This window comes from Zosterops lateralis, assembly GCF_965231275.1.
Source record: "Zosterops lateralis genome assembly, chromosome: 5".
NCBI lineage: Eukaryota > Metazoa > Chordata > Aves > Passeriformes > Zosteropidae > Zosterops > Zosterops lateralis.
The window spans coordinates 23828281-23844734 of NC_139766.1; the positions used below are offsets into that span (position 1 = coordinate 23828281).

At 39.0% G+C, this 16454-nt stretch overlaps 1 protein-coding gene across 10 annotated transcripts in view; it reads right to left on the reverse strand.

Annotated features, from left to right (window-relative positions):
* The window catches only part of APBB2 (amyloid beta precursor protein binding family B member 2), a 161645-nt gene that overhangs the window by 71615 nt on the left and 73576 nt on the right, over window positions 1–16454 (reverse strand). The window lies entirely within an intron of this gene.

A 16454-nucleotide genomic window follows, 5' to 3' on the forward strand; every position in this document is an offset into this window, starting at 1 on the left:
GAGAGCAGAACTGCACCATATGGTCTCATGTTCTAGGTTCATAACCTATTTAACTACTTCATCTTGTTTTAGGAGCAGGGTGTTTTCTGGTCTAAAGAGGAAGGATTAAATGACCACCTCACCCAAGGGACTGCTAGACTCACCCAGTGAAGCCTGTGCATGCACTATCACACCAGCAGGCACACTGCACAGCACACCAAGGGAAAGCATGGAGTCCAGCCCTCCTTCCCTTCACAAAATTTATCTGTCACAACAGCAGCCAAGCATTTGGTAGAAAAACTGGCAAAATTATGTTGGTAGCAGCTCTGGATTTATGTATTTCTTTCTTAAAATAGAGAGTCTGATTCTCCTGGCTTCTCAAAGCGAATTAGTATGCTAGTATCAAACCATCCATAGAACAAAACATTAATTTTGGGCAATGAACAAATATAATCTGGAATTTTCTCACAAAACAGAAAGATTCAGTCTATAATACTGACACAAAAAGTACTCAAGTTTAACATAGATGTCCTTCTGACTTCAAGATGCCTGCAGAGCAGGAGGGGTTGTTGTGCCAATGTCTGGTATACGGCAGTAGGGTCACCTCAACAGTTTCAACTCTCCACAAAGGAACTCCTGCACCATATGTTTTACTTACAACTAACATTCTTGTTTTGCAAGCTTCAAACAGAGCTCAATATCTCCCAGCCTGTCACTCTCCATTTTACTGGGACTGGCTGTAGACACAAATGGTTCCCATCTCTCTTACATTTTCTGCAAGTAGCTAGTGCTTCTTACCTTGGTACAAGCCATGAAGGACAGAGGAACAGATCTTAATCCCGCCAATACACTTGCCACCGATCCCTGGTACTAAAGAATGGAAACAAGGTTGGACTCCACACTTTTAATCCCATCTGTCTGAACTCAGGAACAGCTTTCTATCCTCTCTATTCTATTTCTGTTGTATGCTCAATAGTTTAAATTGAGGATTGGTGATGTCAGTGAGTGCCTCTTTAATCTGAATGACACAAGTAGTAAGGCAGAGTATGGAAGAAAGAATCTGACTAGCAGTCACCATTTTCCCCCTCCATTTTAGAAAAGGAACTGCATAAAAAATATTTGCATTAGAAATCAGGTACTGGGCAAAGGTAATTTTCTTCATCTAAAATATAATGAGGCCTATTGATTTCAGGAGTCCATGCAGAGAAAGAACTGTACTTCTCTGGAGAATATCCTGTATAAATATATTGATATACTCTGAAATTTTAGGAATGTGCTCATTAGTGGTTTTGTGCATATGACTGGCTAATTAAAAGCAAGTGAAGTTGCCCAATGGCACAGATATACAATTCAACTGGTGGCTTGACTAAATCTGCTTTTCTTTGACAGTTTAATTTAGAGCACTGTGTAAATACGTTAGAAAAATATTTTTTGATATTTAATGATTCAGTAAAAACAGAACATAAAATTGAATTACAATGGAGCTACTGTCTGAAATTAAATGTTTTACTTCACCAAAAAAAGAAAAGTTTGCAAGAACAGTCATTTCCCCTCTCATATGCAAGCTCTGCTCATGCTTCAGTTCACATACTGCAGCAGAGGCTCTAAGATGCCACAAAAATGACTGCTTTATCTTCACACCAACCTTGTGAGGTAGGAGAGTGCAAGCCTCGTTTTAAACAAAGTCAGGGAGGCGTAGGAGGAGAGGTCCGAGATGCACAAAATAACTCTCCAGGAGTCATGCCCAGACTCGAGGTCTGTGCAGGCTCCCTGCACTCAAACACCAGACAAACACACAGTGCACAGAGATCAGCCAGTGTGACTATACATCAGTGTAGTGACTATACATCCAGTGTGACTACACATCAGAATCCCCTTCCATCCTACACTATGGGACTGCCCTTCCTAGCATGGGAAAACTTGCTCAATTTAGTACTATTAGTAAAAGCCGGAATGTGACTTTTAATAATCTACATAATGGATTAGTTTGCCACTTTAAAGCTGTAGTGAAATGTGCATTAGAGAGCAAACTGAAGGCTCCTGGTTTTTTTACCAACATAGACCTAATATGTCCCCATCATGTTGCTACAATATTGAAGGGATGGGAGAATTTATTATGGTGAAAATCCACTCAGAGATACATAAGTGTGAAGTTTTGCACAAGCCTAGGAAGCAGCACATGGGCCAAGAACTGCCTGCAGTGAGAGACACTAAGGGGGAAGCTTGAGTACCTCAGGCAGCTCCAGTCCACGCTGAGGGCTTGTAAAATGGTGAACTCAAGCTTCACCTCCCAGCCTTCAAACTTTGAGGCTTTTATAAAAAAAAAGCCAACAACGAAACAACTTTAACCTTTTCAAAAGTAATTTTGCTTCAGTTGAACTAAGTCTTTTCCTGCATGGAATGGAGCCATAGATGAAGTGCAACGTATAACATTTACAACAGGAAGGTTTTATGAGCAGGGGCTTCTGACAGCAGATAGAAGCTCCAGAGGAGCTGGCAGTGGGCAAGGGAAGCATGTTGATAGATAGCACACAGGGGTCTCTTAGCCCTGCAGTTTATTCAAGTATTTCACATCACTACAGTGGTATATCAATTTTCTATTAAATCTCTAGTCATGCTGTCCAAATACCTTCTGATATTAAGAAATCTCATAGATGTTAATCATCTTTGAAAGCATCCATTTAGCATTAGAAATACCAGTATTTTCATTCTTGTATCTACTTCATGGTACTCCAGTACTAAAATTCTGTATTTTTCACAGAGTGGAAATTCATATATGTAACTAAAGCTACACTTAAAAATCTGCATTTAAGGAGATACAAATGGTATCTCTGATATAAGCACTAGCAGGAATTAGAAGAAAATTCAGAAAAAATAACTGTGGCCTAAATCACCCTGGGAAGTCTGAGTAAGCAAACAATAGCCAGGAACAAACCCAACACACAACAGCCAGGGTCCTATGCCAGACACTATTTGAAAGAGAAAAATGAAGGGATTAATTTTAAAATTCCACAGAACCACAAGACAATTTCGCTTGCAATTAGTACCACCTTCAACTAAAAGCCCATTAGCAAAATGGATGCTTTGAAAGCGAGGATAAATTTTCCTTAAAGATGTGTAGGCCCAGAGCACAGCTTGAGAAGTTTTCTTTATTGTGAACCCTGAGATGGAATACCCCTAAACAGAAACACCTGCTTGGTAAGAATAAAAATATGCCAAAGCACAGGAAAACAATATACAAAATCTCCAGTGTATGATAAACTGCAAACCATTGAGCTCTATAAGCGCTGCGGAAAAGACCTTCTGGTGTTAAGAAATCTCAAAATGTTTGTCATCACAAACAGCTGACTCTCATCACATTTACAAACAGTAAAACAAGAGATGCACAAGCAACAGAATGGTCCTTTCCCCCAACTGAAAACAGTAGTTAATCTTTGATGGAAACCTTAAAATTTGTGGACATGTCAGAGGAATGCAGGTGGTCTTGGAAAGCTGGAAAACCAGTTATGTAGGATGAGAAGAGTGCCCTTTCTGGATTTCTATTCACTTTTGTTGCTGAGCAAAAACAAAAGACTGCAGATAGATCCTACAGTTTTAGGATACACATTTTCAAGAGCTGTTTTTAATGCACAACCTTCACCTTTCTGTTTTCTTCAACAGACAGACATACCTATCTCCTCTTTTTATCAATTTCTTACAAGTTTCTTTACTGTTACTCTATTTACTTCAAATCCTCATATACAAGGGCAAGCAATTAATTACCTTTTGCCACTCTGGAAGCATCCAGGTTACAAAGATTTTTGAAGGTAGCATTTTAATACTCACTGGCAGTTGAAGAAGTTACATGTTAGGAACCAAGATCAAGATAGAAGTCTTTATGCCTACAGTTTTAATGTAGGATTGAACTATCATAGGACTAGTGCATGCACTTCACGTGCCCTACTATAAAAATGGATGTAGCAGAATTAGAAAAGGCAGACAGATAAAAATCTCTCTGCAGGAAGAGACATTGAGTAAAATAGGGCTCTCCAGCTCAGAGATTAAATAACAGGGAGAACGAGAGGATGTCAGAGAAATCTGTAAAATCATGAATGGTGGGAAGAAGGCAAGGATGGAAAGGAAATCATCATTCACTGTTATTTATTGCTTCCTAAAACAGAAAAGCAAGAGGCATTTAATGAAATTATTGGAGAGCAATTTTATAACAAAAGGAAATACTTTTTCATATAATACATCATTGGATTATGGAGCTCACGGTCACAGGATGTTGTGGATGCTAGAAATACAAATGAGAAAAAAAATTATTAAACCAATTCTTGTTAGAAAAGTCTATCAAGGGCAATTAAAGAAGATAACATGAATGACATATCAAGTCTGAAAGTCCTGAAACTATCAATTACTGAAAGTGAAACAGGTATAATAGGGGGAGGACCACGTTATGCTAGCCCTGTTTTTGTCTTCAGCAAAGCCGTAAGTTTCTGCTACTGATCCCTGTTGAAGAAGTGACCCACAAAGAACTACATGAATCTAAGGTCTGGTATATAGGGCCATTTGATTATGTACAACATGGAGCTGAAACCACTGCAACCCTTGTAAAAGCTCTGCCTTCCACTTACTATATTAGTTTACATTGGAAATAGTGGAACTAACAACTTCATTGAAAGATTTTGATAAAGGTTACCACAGCAATTATACTAGACCAGATTAAAAAGCCTCATCTGATGTGAGAACTCTCAAACTAATATATCCAAGCTTCCTCTAAGGGATTTATATATAAATATAGATATATATTCCTAGCAGGAAAATAAACAATAAATTTATTCTCATAAATACAAAAGTACACACCTTTGTACCTTTTCCTATCCTGAGATACAGAATAATCTCATGGGACAACAGAAATGCAGGAGTTATGGGACTGAATATTATTGTATTTTCACACTTGACCCGATTTATATTAAAATGTATCCAAAAGGAAGAATTTACTACTTTTATATCAAATTATGCATCACCATTTCACAAATATAATTTTATTTATAGACAAATAGAACAGTTGGTCTTAAATATCTGCATGAATAAGGAAAGGGGAACATAGCTGAACTACTGAGGAAGTGATCAGTGCAGAGACAACTACTGTGGAGAGGTAATTTGCACCGCCTGCACTAAATGCTTTTACACACAACAATTACTACAGTTCCAGAAAGCTCTTATGTCAGTAAGTGTTTACAGTCTCACTGTCCTGATATTATTTGCATTCCAGAAAATTTCAGAAGTAGAAAGGAGAGGTGACAGCAACATGCTGTAAGCAAGATGCTAGCCAGAAATTCGGTTTATGCACTGATAACAAATTCTCAGTGAATCTTGCCACCAGAAAATACGATTAGACCAGATAAAATTGTGGCCAGGAAAACACATAATCCTGACATAGCATCTGTAAAACAATAAAATAGAAGTCAAAATAACCTGATCTGGTGGCCTTTACACTGACCCTTTTGCAGTAATGTTACCAGAAGGAGAAAACAGTTTTCTCTCTTTTTTAAACTTTGACCACCATCTTACCCCTCAGCAAATCAGAAAACCACATCCCACCAAAAGACCTTCAGTGTTTTACCAAATGAGCTGGTTGATTTGTTCATTACTACAGAATTCAAGCTGCAAGGTTCATTCCTTTCAAAAAGTTTACTTTTAAAACGCCGAGGAAATGAAATACTGCTCTTCTGAACTCACACTTGTTTTCAGCATTTTTGACAGAATTTTTTAGGATTTTGTGTTTTGTGATGTCTAGAACTTTTTAACTCCCTAACTCCTGGAATCAGTGGGAAAATTGCAGCTTGTCCACTTAAAAAAAACCAAACCCAAATCAACAAATATTCAAAAAACTTCTCATTACAACCCACAGAATCTCCCACGTTTTCCTGTCAAAAGAAGGTAAAGTTGAAAAAAACAAAATTAAAATGAATACTTAACCCTAGAAAGATAAACAATGACCTGAATTTTTTTTTCTTGCTTTTGAATACACATTGTTTTAAACTCCCATTTTGGGACAAAGTGTATTGGTTCTAAGAAGAACTTTTTAGTTGGTTTACTGGCATATACTGAAGAAGTCATTCATCTCTACTTAAGCCTTTATAAATGCATCATATCTATAAGTATTCCAGTGCAACAAGAATGAGAACGTAAAATGAAATGTATTACTAATAAAGGAGCAACATGTGAAAATTCCCTCCCCTCCCTTCTACTTCCAATGCTTGATCTGTCCATTTGTCCTGCCTGCAGATGGGGTGGTTTGCAGAGCAAAACAAAATAGGTCTACTATGCAAATACTAGATGTATTCCTTCACCCACAATAAAGCTTCTGTTGTACATTTGAATACTTAAAATACAACCAGTAATTACTATTACAGTATTTTTCAAGTGTTGTCTACAGGGAATGCAACTTTTAAACCGGTATATTTTGCCTGTGGGGTTTTTTTTGATACTGTCTGACAGCTATTGCACTGATGTTAACAAAATTTGGAAATAGTGAACTTCATTCATCGGTTGAACACATAGGTAACATCTCCACTTACTCCTAGCAGAGAGAAAATCCACTCTTCTGCATCATTCCTGGAAAACCACAACTAAGTAGAGTCACTACTCAATTGGTTTTATTTCGGAACAGCTGAAGCTTGTCTCAGATTAACAACAGTCTCCCTCAAGTCAGAGACACCTATCCATCAAAAAAGGTGATTTCCTTCAGGAAGTGTTGAATACACTGGACTGTGCCTCACAATTTTCTGACCAAGCTTCTTGAAACTTAAAGTGGATGTGGACAGAAGCCACCGGGAGGAACATAAAATGGAGAAACTTTCACTGTCTTACTATTCCTAAGGCAGCTTCTTTTCAGATGCAGCATTTTCCCTGAGAAGTCATTGTAAGATTAGAAAATCTTAGGTAATAGGAGTTCGGTATATTCAAAGTACAGAAATCTGGATTATAGTTCTGAAAGAGAGAATTCACCTGGTGAGATGAAATCAAGAGAACTACAGAAAATAAATCTTCTGTTAATGATCATACATTAATTCTGATGTTGATATTGTATAAAAGTTTTTTTTCTTATACTTACCCTGAATACACATAGGAAATATGATTCTACAAAGCCTAACACACCCATTTTAGTGGGAAAAAAACAATCCTGTAAGAAAAATGAAATAAACTTCCTTTTCCATGTCAGTGGAAGCTTTGCCCTGAAATCCCTGTTGTTCTGACGTCATCTTCCTACTTTTCAGATATCTTTGTTAAAAAAAAAAAAGCTTTAGTTATGTTTCAGCACAATTAACCAAAGGAAATTAATGTAGTCAGGAGATTACAAAGTTCCTTAGTTGATCCACTGACAGCCTCCATGGGCAAAAAAGGGAGACTCATTATTTTGTTTTAGTTAAGCACAAAAGAAAAAGAAGATAATTTGAGTTCAACACTAAATGTTATCTTTAAATTCTGCTACAGCTGGAGTGTAACAAACAATGCTAGCTTACCCACAAAAGATAAAAAAGTTAACTAAATTTCAAATAATTTTACAAAAGCCAAACCAAACTGTTTCTTATTATTAGTTTGTTTCTGTAAGTAGCAAATACAGTTGTGCTATTTAATTACAGTTCCCCTGTAATAAAGAGAAAAAGTTGTGTAAAGATTTTGTCTGAGTCAGCTTTCCAATAAGACATCATTTTCTACCTCCACAAATTGATTTATTTAGAGCTGGCAAGATGGACAAAACAAAATATCCAAGATATTAGTCGAGATTCTTTGACAGGTCCCAACTCAATACTGGCTATAAACTATCTCATCTTTCTAACCCCCAAACCCACATTCAGTATTGCAAAAGTTCTTTTACTTTGAACTTTAGGGAATGACTAGTGGTACCATTATTACACTGTTTAGAGATACTTTTTTCTTCCCTTTGACTACAAGAGAAACACAGAGGAAGAATTTGTAGCATGTAGAGGAGAAATTAGAAGTCTGGTTTTCGATGTATATTAAATCTATGTAAAGATCTTCAAGCTCTATGGATCACAAGTATGAAACATCACTTGTCAATTCACTACTGAAATAATGAGCATCCAGGAAGATACTGCTGCAACCTAACCTGTCAGAACCCAGCTGATCTTCCACTGAGGAGAATTTTTATCAACAGATAAAATAATTGCATTCAGTATCCAGTCCTAAGTGGCATTGTCAACCTATGAAAAAGTAAAATAGAAGTGTTACTTACAGTTACTAGATGCTCCTGTATAGTTCAACATGTACTGATCTGCTACCAGCATCCTTTAAGTTTGCTACATACATCTCCCAACAGCTTCATAGTCTCCTTCAGTGTAGCATCTCCAACTCAAATACAAGAAAATACACTGCTGTGTTTAAACAGACACTCACTTAATTAGAACCAGGAATGGTAGTTTAGATGGGAGGGGAGAGAAGCCATCCCTGTTCAATTGCCAGTAAATGGAACAGAGAAAACACCCCATGTTGACTGTATAAATGACTGCATTTTCTAATAAGCCAAGAAAAAATAAGAGAGATGGCTATACATGGATTTCAGCAATGTGTGCATATACTGCATCCTCCACTGAATTCATTCCAGCTTGCAAGACATTGATGTATTTTCTGACTGACTCTGCTTAGGAGACAAGCTTTTAAAACAGTATTTTCAGCCCACAAGCTTTTAGATGACAATCAAATCAAGATTTAATCAGTTCAACTTTGAACCAGAGCAGCCCCTCATCCTGCAGACCAGCCCCTGGAAATATATTTATGTTGATTTTTTTTCTCTTCAGCTGCCTGTATAAGCATGAAAAGTTTAAAAAAATGCAAAGCAAAGATCCACTCTTCAAAGACAAAATTCTTCTTAAGGCTGCAAACCTCTGACTTCCCGAAGGTGCATTGCAGGAATGGTAGAAATTGATTTAGTGAAAGGCTTCTATTAGTGAGAGCAGTGTTCTATTAGTGAGAGAGCTGTTCTCATTGCAAAGTCCCTCCCCTCGCTATAATCAATAATTTAAGCAAAGCCAAGAATCATGTCAGCCAAAATGACCAGGATAACTTGACTGTCTCTATCTTACAGAGTACAAGTAAAATTAAATTAAGCTCTGAATGGGAATGTATTCGAATATAAAAATTATTTGGCCAATCTGAGTTGTGCTTTTTTGGCTTTCATTTTGAGTAGGAGAGGAGGGATAAGGTCCTTTGTTCTTACTAAAAAATTCTCAGGTTCAGAAAAGTGCCTAAAATCCACTTTCAAGAAGTAAAAGCCATAACCTTTGATTTAGAGTATTCATCAGTTACATGCAAACAAAAAATGTGCTCCACAAAGTTAAAGTTCTGACTTTTAGATTATGACAGTGCTGCTCCTCTCTCAGTGCCCTGCAATGATGTCCAAGTTAATAACTGATGCAGTGTTTGAAATTTAAATTGAGCTCTGCAGAACCTCAATTCAAAAGTGAAAAAACCAGGAAAAATGCATTTAGTTAAACTGTGCTATTGTTTAGGATTAAATAGCTTTATTAAGAAACAGTTTCATTCTGAAAATCATTTTCAAGCAAAAGCCTTGAAGTACTCTTACTATGTAATAAATCAGTCCAATGTATCAAAATATGTACATATAAAATAATCAACATAATGAATAACAGTTAAATAACAATCCCCGTAACACAATATCATATAAAAATGGATTAAAATGCCTCAAAGACCCTATAAGCAGGAAGCAAAAATACACATTTATATTTGAGTTGTCCTCTCCCTCTCTCCCTAATGATTTTGCATCATCAGTGTATCATGGACAAATCTTCTGTGCAAGCCAAAGGACACGCACTGCTGGGCTTTACGAAACCAGATCCAGACACTACAAGGAACCCACTTAATGTCATTATCTGGAGCTCTGTGGCATCCACATATTGGACATTTATGGCCAAATCCTGAGTGCCCAGGGGCTCTCAGAATGAAGCAATTGAGTCTCAACAGCAAATGTATGTGCTTCCATGGGATTGCTGGAAAAGGCTTCATGTCCCTTAAGGCAGGGACCCGACAGCCACTCTCAAGTGAGGACTGAGCTCAGAGCAAGGTCTCTGCAGTGTGCCAAGTCACATCACACAACACCTCTTCTGGTCCATGGAGATGCTCAGCACTGCTCTGAATCTACCCACCTTCTCCTGATGCAACAGCAGTGAGCCCAAGGCTGCCTGCAGCACCCTCTATTCCATGTCTTGGTGGTACACGCTATAGGTTTCTGTATACCCTGAACTTTTTGTATATCCAGGTATTTCTGTATGTCCAATTCCATAACTTGGAACAGCACCATTGTGACTCAATGGACTCGCAACCTCACTTCAGCCAATCCCATGTTGTTAAGTGAATTCAACTTCAATCAACTAACGCTTGACTTATGTAACAATTCAGCACACAAGGAATCAGTGCGCTGAGAGACTACGGTCTAAAGGAGCCACTGACTTGGGGAGATGAAAAGAAATACCTCCAGGTGCAAACATAAAGGACAGGAACTTGAGAAGATTTAAGTGTATGTCCCTCACTGGACAGACATCTCCCATCACAGGGGCCTGAACTAGGATCTGACTTTCTCTTAGCAGTACTTCAGTATTAGATAACTCAGAGCTCCCCAATTTTGTATTAAGTTTTCAGAACTTCTGTGAAATGACATCCCAGCACAAGCAAAATCCCCAATACTCACTTCTGCTGTCAAACAGTCCATCTGATTTACTGCTGTCACTTTCATGCTAGTCTTGCTTGCCTAACCTACTGCCTACAAAAATCCCTGCTTGCTTCCAGCTCTCCCTCAGTTGGTGCCAAGTCTTTATTTATCTCCACAGCTGCATACAACTTACTCTCCTTTTGCTTCTCCCTCCAGGTCATGTTCCCATCTTCCAGCCCATCCTCCCCACTTCACAACCCACTTGCCCTCCCATCAGCTTTCTCCTCTGAGAGCAGCAGGGAGACCAGCTCACTACTGCTGGGCCCAACACTGGAGTCACAGCAGGTACTCACAGGAACAACCACAGGGGCCCAGGCCTTGCATTTCCGTTCAGCAGAGTGCAAAGAGGCAGAAATATCTTCTGAGCAGGAAACACCCCAAACTGTGCTGGCCACCCCCAGCTTGTACACCTGGTGAATCACCGCTGCCCCAGCAACTGCAAGGCACCCCAAGAGCTCAAGGGCCACTGCCAAGACTAGAGACTCATGCTGCTGAGTGGTTAGACCATTCCTCTACCACACCTGCAGCTGATATACAGGAGCCTAGAAGGTAACAAACAAGCACCCAAACAGGCTGCAAAGAGCTTCAGAGAACACAGACCCCATCTCAGCTTGCCTTGACAAACAGGCCTGCACATAAAGTGTCTTCTTAAAGGTAATACTGTTTTTTCCTTCCCTTCCCCAGATACTTCAAAGCATCAATCAGGTGGATTGAAGTTTGGCCTGAGTTCTGTGCAGCATTCAGAAGTGCTGAGGCAGAGGTTTACTGGATCAATTTTGACCATAATTTTTTATTACTTGAACAGCTTTATGAACTATTTTTTTTTTTAAGGAGAGGTGGTTAGTCTGGTGTCAGCTTATTGTGGCTTTTCTTCTATGAGACTTCCTGCATTATCATCCCTCTGAAATCAGGATCCTGACTTTTCCCCATTAACTTCTCTGTTTCCTCTTCTGTGATTTGTTTTCCCTTCCTTTTTGCTTGCTCCTGTCTCTGACAATCCTAGGCATAGAAGAGCTTTTCCAGCAAGATGCATTCAACCCCAGAGAGGACATGCAGCATCCAAAACTACACACTTCTATCCCTTAAAGTACAGAAGCTTGGAAAGTTTCCAAAAACAGTTTGTCAAGTTAAATACCTGACATGATTAAGTTATTTACCACTTCTGAAACTTGAGTCTGCCCTATAGATGCTCGGAAGAGTTTTCCATGTTGCTACAGCACACAAAAAGCATGTCCTAATATCTCAACATTACATGTTCATGTAAAGTGCATTGTGGAGTTAAGGGAAGCGTGCAGTGCTCTGGGCATTTTGTGAACTACTCAGGCAGTAGTATGATGCTGGCATTTACTTCCCTGTGCTGTCTTGGCACCACCTCTACTCCCCATTGCCACCTTTTATTTTTCCATGCAGGTATTCCACATGTTCCAGGTGCAGGCCCTGGATAAATTTGTTTATCCCACAACTACACATTTTATTGAATAGAAAAATAATTCGTTTTTAACACCCTCAAAAATACAGTACTGCACTTTATACAACGCAGCACTATATTTTCTGAATTAGGAATTATGTGCTTTACTAAGGTAGCATGGGAAGCGTCCCTGAAAACACCAAACAAGAAATGAAGTATCAAGGGCAAAACAACCCAGTTTGTTAGACTCCCATCAAATGGCCAGAAGTTCAGCAGGAGTAAGGTCAAAATCAATGAAGCTGTGTCAGTTAGCACTGGGCCACATTTGACACTACTTGTAGCCAAAGGACTGAGCTAGCCACAGCAATGCTTTAATAGTCAAAGCACAGCCACCCACAAGGCAACTGTCTTCAAACTCAATCTCCCCTAGCCCCAGGGCACTTAAGGAGAGATGTCATGCTAGGAGGGAGCATGGAGGAGGGAGCTGTATGACAAACCATCCTAAACCCTTTGGGAACAATATAGCAGAGATTAAACAAGGAGCTGTTTGTAAAACAAAAACAGACACAGTATATGAACAAATTTCATTTCTGATTACAGAGCAGGTGTTTCAGACTCTATTCAGCTAGTTAATTAATCTGTGAGTGTTACCTATCTGTGCATCCTGCTCAGCCTGTGATTGTTTCTCCAAATGCAAGTTCTAGCTCTTGCTTCCTCTCTGCTGCCTGCTTTGGACACCACCAGACATCTCAAGAGACATTAGGTGGGCAGTTGAACCAAGCTCACTCTAGGGAGGAAATTGAATGGCTCGGATGAACTGAAAAATCGTTATCTTTTTACCAAACAGTTAAGTATGAAATTGTAACTCTGACCATACAACACATTCAGGAAAACCTCTTCTACAGTCCCAAATTTTGGTAATTGCAAACAGAGTCTGGAAGAGGATGTTAATCATTGCTATATAAAGCATCTATTCTCCCATTCCTGAATTTAAGCATATTAATTCACTTTTACATAGTGAATTAATTTTTGTTATCTATCTCAATTCAAAAGGGTGCTGATTATTACTCTTAATTGTGGAATCTGGGTGCTGATTGCCACTCTTAATTGTGGAAACTTTAGATTTCAAGTCAGAGCACTGAAGCATCCAAGATAGGGATTTAGGTAGCTGCACCAAGAATCACAGAATAAACCCAATCTGACTGCCTAAACACAGCAAGCAGCCTCCCTGTGCAACTGACAGTGACAATGTGCACTTGAGAGGATCATCTTTCAAGTTCCATTTATTTTATAGCCTTCTACCAGTAGACTGTGAACATTGTGTAACCACAGTTGTCCTTGAAGTTTTATTTCTTTTAAACTGACCCTAAAATCTTCTCGTAGGGATGGCTAAATAAGAGACAAACATGCAGTTAGTAACTTCACATGCAGAATGTTATCTACACATACGCTGGGGATATAGAGCAATAGTCACCTTTCTTATTTCATAAGCAGTCAGCAAACGGTCAAGCCTGAGACTATAAAACATGCACTATGCTTGAGACATGGTTATCAGTAACATGCAGGATTAAAACAAAAGTAACAGCTCAATATTAAAAGTTGCCAGCCTTTAGGATGCACAGCAGATGTGAACTAGAGACTCTTATTCCCAAAAAACCTAGAAATTTGGTGTTTACTTAGAACCCTACAACTGTATAGGTGGTTCTCTCTCTAGTTTTATAGGATTTGTGTTAATCCACAATGTAATTAAATCTAGTTTTAGTACATAAATCTTTTTCTTCCACTTAGGAACACAGAAAACATTTTCTGAGCAAGTAGACTTATTGTCTGTATCAGATAGGTACTGCAAAGGAAGAATCATGCTTTTAAGAGGACATCTATTTTAATTTGGTCAAAGATGCTGGTTAAAATCAGAGGCAGAATAGACCACTGCTATAAGTCTTTATGACCAGTTCATGATTTACTCTAATTTTTATTGTATTAAGAGGGCTATTCTCCCCAGACATGCTGTTATTTCAGAACACTGGGCTCTCTTTACAAGAGCAGCACTCCTGAGTCCCCAAGGGCCAGTCTCTCAGCTACCATTTCTGCACGGCATTGAACTCGTTTACTTGTAACCAGCTATTCAACTGCCCTCTGGTATCTGCTCAGAGACCAGCAGCAGACAGGCATTTGGGATATTGCAGTTGCACACAGCAGCAGCACATCTGAAAAAGAGGACACTTGTGGTTTTAATACCCCTTTGATTTCAGCCAGGGAGAAATGAGGCATGATGTGACCCAAAGGCTGAGAGACCGGGTGGCCAGAGGAGGCTGCTGCCCCTGCACATCCTCCCACAAAACCCTGAAGAGAGCAAGAGGGGCAGCTGGCATTGAGCAATGGCATCTGCGGCTCTCTAGCACCATGTGTCCCACAACTCAGGGACCTTCTTAATTATGGGGCTATTCCTGGCTCCAGAAGGAGGGGGGTTTCAATTAAAACAGAAAACAAAAGCAAATTCCAATTTTCTTGCTGGTTTGGAGGCAAAAAGAATTCTTTTTAGTTCCTGAAGAATTCCCATTTCTAATTCATTAGAGATTATTACACAGAGCACTGCACTTTACTATGGTGGAATAACTTTCCACTGAAATTGTTTTTCAGGTGATAAAAACATTAAGAAATGTGCCTGCCTTCTAGGGAGCTTCTTAAGAAAAAAACCAAACAAACAAAAAAAAGCAAGCCACAAACAGAAAACATCACCCTCATTCTCTCCTAGGTTTGAGCTCTGGGGCATGTGCTTTTTGCTGCTGCTTGCACCACATAGATTCATGCAATGAATACATACAAATTCATCCAGGTGAAACTGATGAATACATATAGAGGGAGAGAAGGAATAGGTAGATGGTGTAATAACACAAGATGTGTTTCCTTTGAAAGCTAGACTACGGAAAGTTTCTTGAGAGAGAAGGAGGGAGCATTCCCTGATATGTGAATCTAGTTCTGGTCATTTGCAGTATTAAAACCACCTGGAGCTGGTGTCTGGTTATTCATAAGACTCTCCAGATGACAGAGCTGGATAGATACAGTATGTCCCAGGGGAGATGCAGCGCCTGAGGCCAAGGGAGGCAGGTTTCCTTGTCTGGGGGACTGCCCGCAGTGCTGGGTGTCAATCAGCTCTGATGGCAGGTTGCTGCCTGTCTCTAGGAAGGCTGCCTGAAAACCCATTAGGGCTTGGCATGTGCTAAGATCTCGATGACATCCCATTGCTTTGCTGACTATAGGCTTTTTCTGCTTCTAAAATCACTGCAGACTTTTTTTTTGAAGTACTGAATCTCAGAAATAAAGTTAGATAGCTGAAAGCATTAATAAAATTATCTGAAAGTTGAGGTCAATGTAGTTCTTGTCAAGATGCACATACAGCTAATTTCCCTGGAGAAGAAAGAAGAGTTTCCTCAAAACACATTTCTTATACTGTACTGTGTTTGTGGTGTTCAGTGCCCATTATTAATGGATTCTATCATATCTGTTTATCAACACTAACATTTGTTTAAATAAGCCAGTTGCTTTGTATCTTTAAATGGAGTTGTATTTATTTTTGACCTCTTCACTCAGAGAGAAGGTCAAGGCTCTTGAAAACATCTTTTTATTAGACCACACGTACAAGTATCCTGCCCTAAGGGACTTCAGGAGGATTTTATCTAAACAATGATGCATTCTCAGTGCAATCAATTAAGAATAAAATTTTCACAGTTTTTGAATTACACAACTCCAAAAGAAAACATATGAAAACAAAACAACAAAAAATACTTCACAAAACAACATTCAGATTTCCAGGATTCAAATAATGAAATATTGTTAATAGTGGGAAGAGAAAGACAAAACAATTCAGAAGCCCTGAAAAATGCATATTGTTATTTTCAATGGCGTCTTCTCAGGAAAACCGTATTTCTATAATATTTCTGCATAAAATGAAGTGCTAAATACAATCTCTGGACTGAACATTATTAATTCCCCAGGTATCTGCTGGACTACATTCTTTTGCGGATTAACTGTTCTCAATACTGGGGGATTTTTTTCACTTCCCAGAAGTTATATGACTGAAACTCTACTGCATAGTTTTTTTTTTCTCCTAGATAAATGTCTTTCTTTCTTTGGGCCCTAACATCTATTATTGGAGCATAAATGGAAGGGTTGGAGAGCACTGAGCTGTGAAGACCCCACATGATGCTCTCCTCCTACCCCAGATGCAGTGGCAGCGAAGAGTCCTGTCCATGCCCAAAATCACAGACCTCCAGGATCGGCACCACCAGGGCTCACTGCACAACTCCTCAGCTGGGAGTCTTCACCCATGTT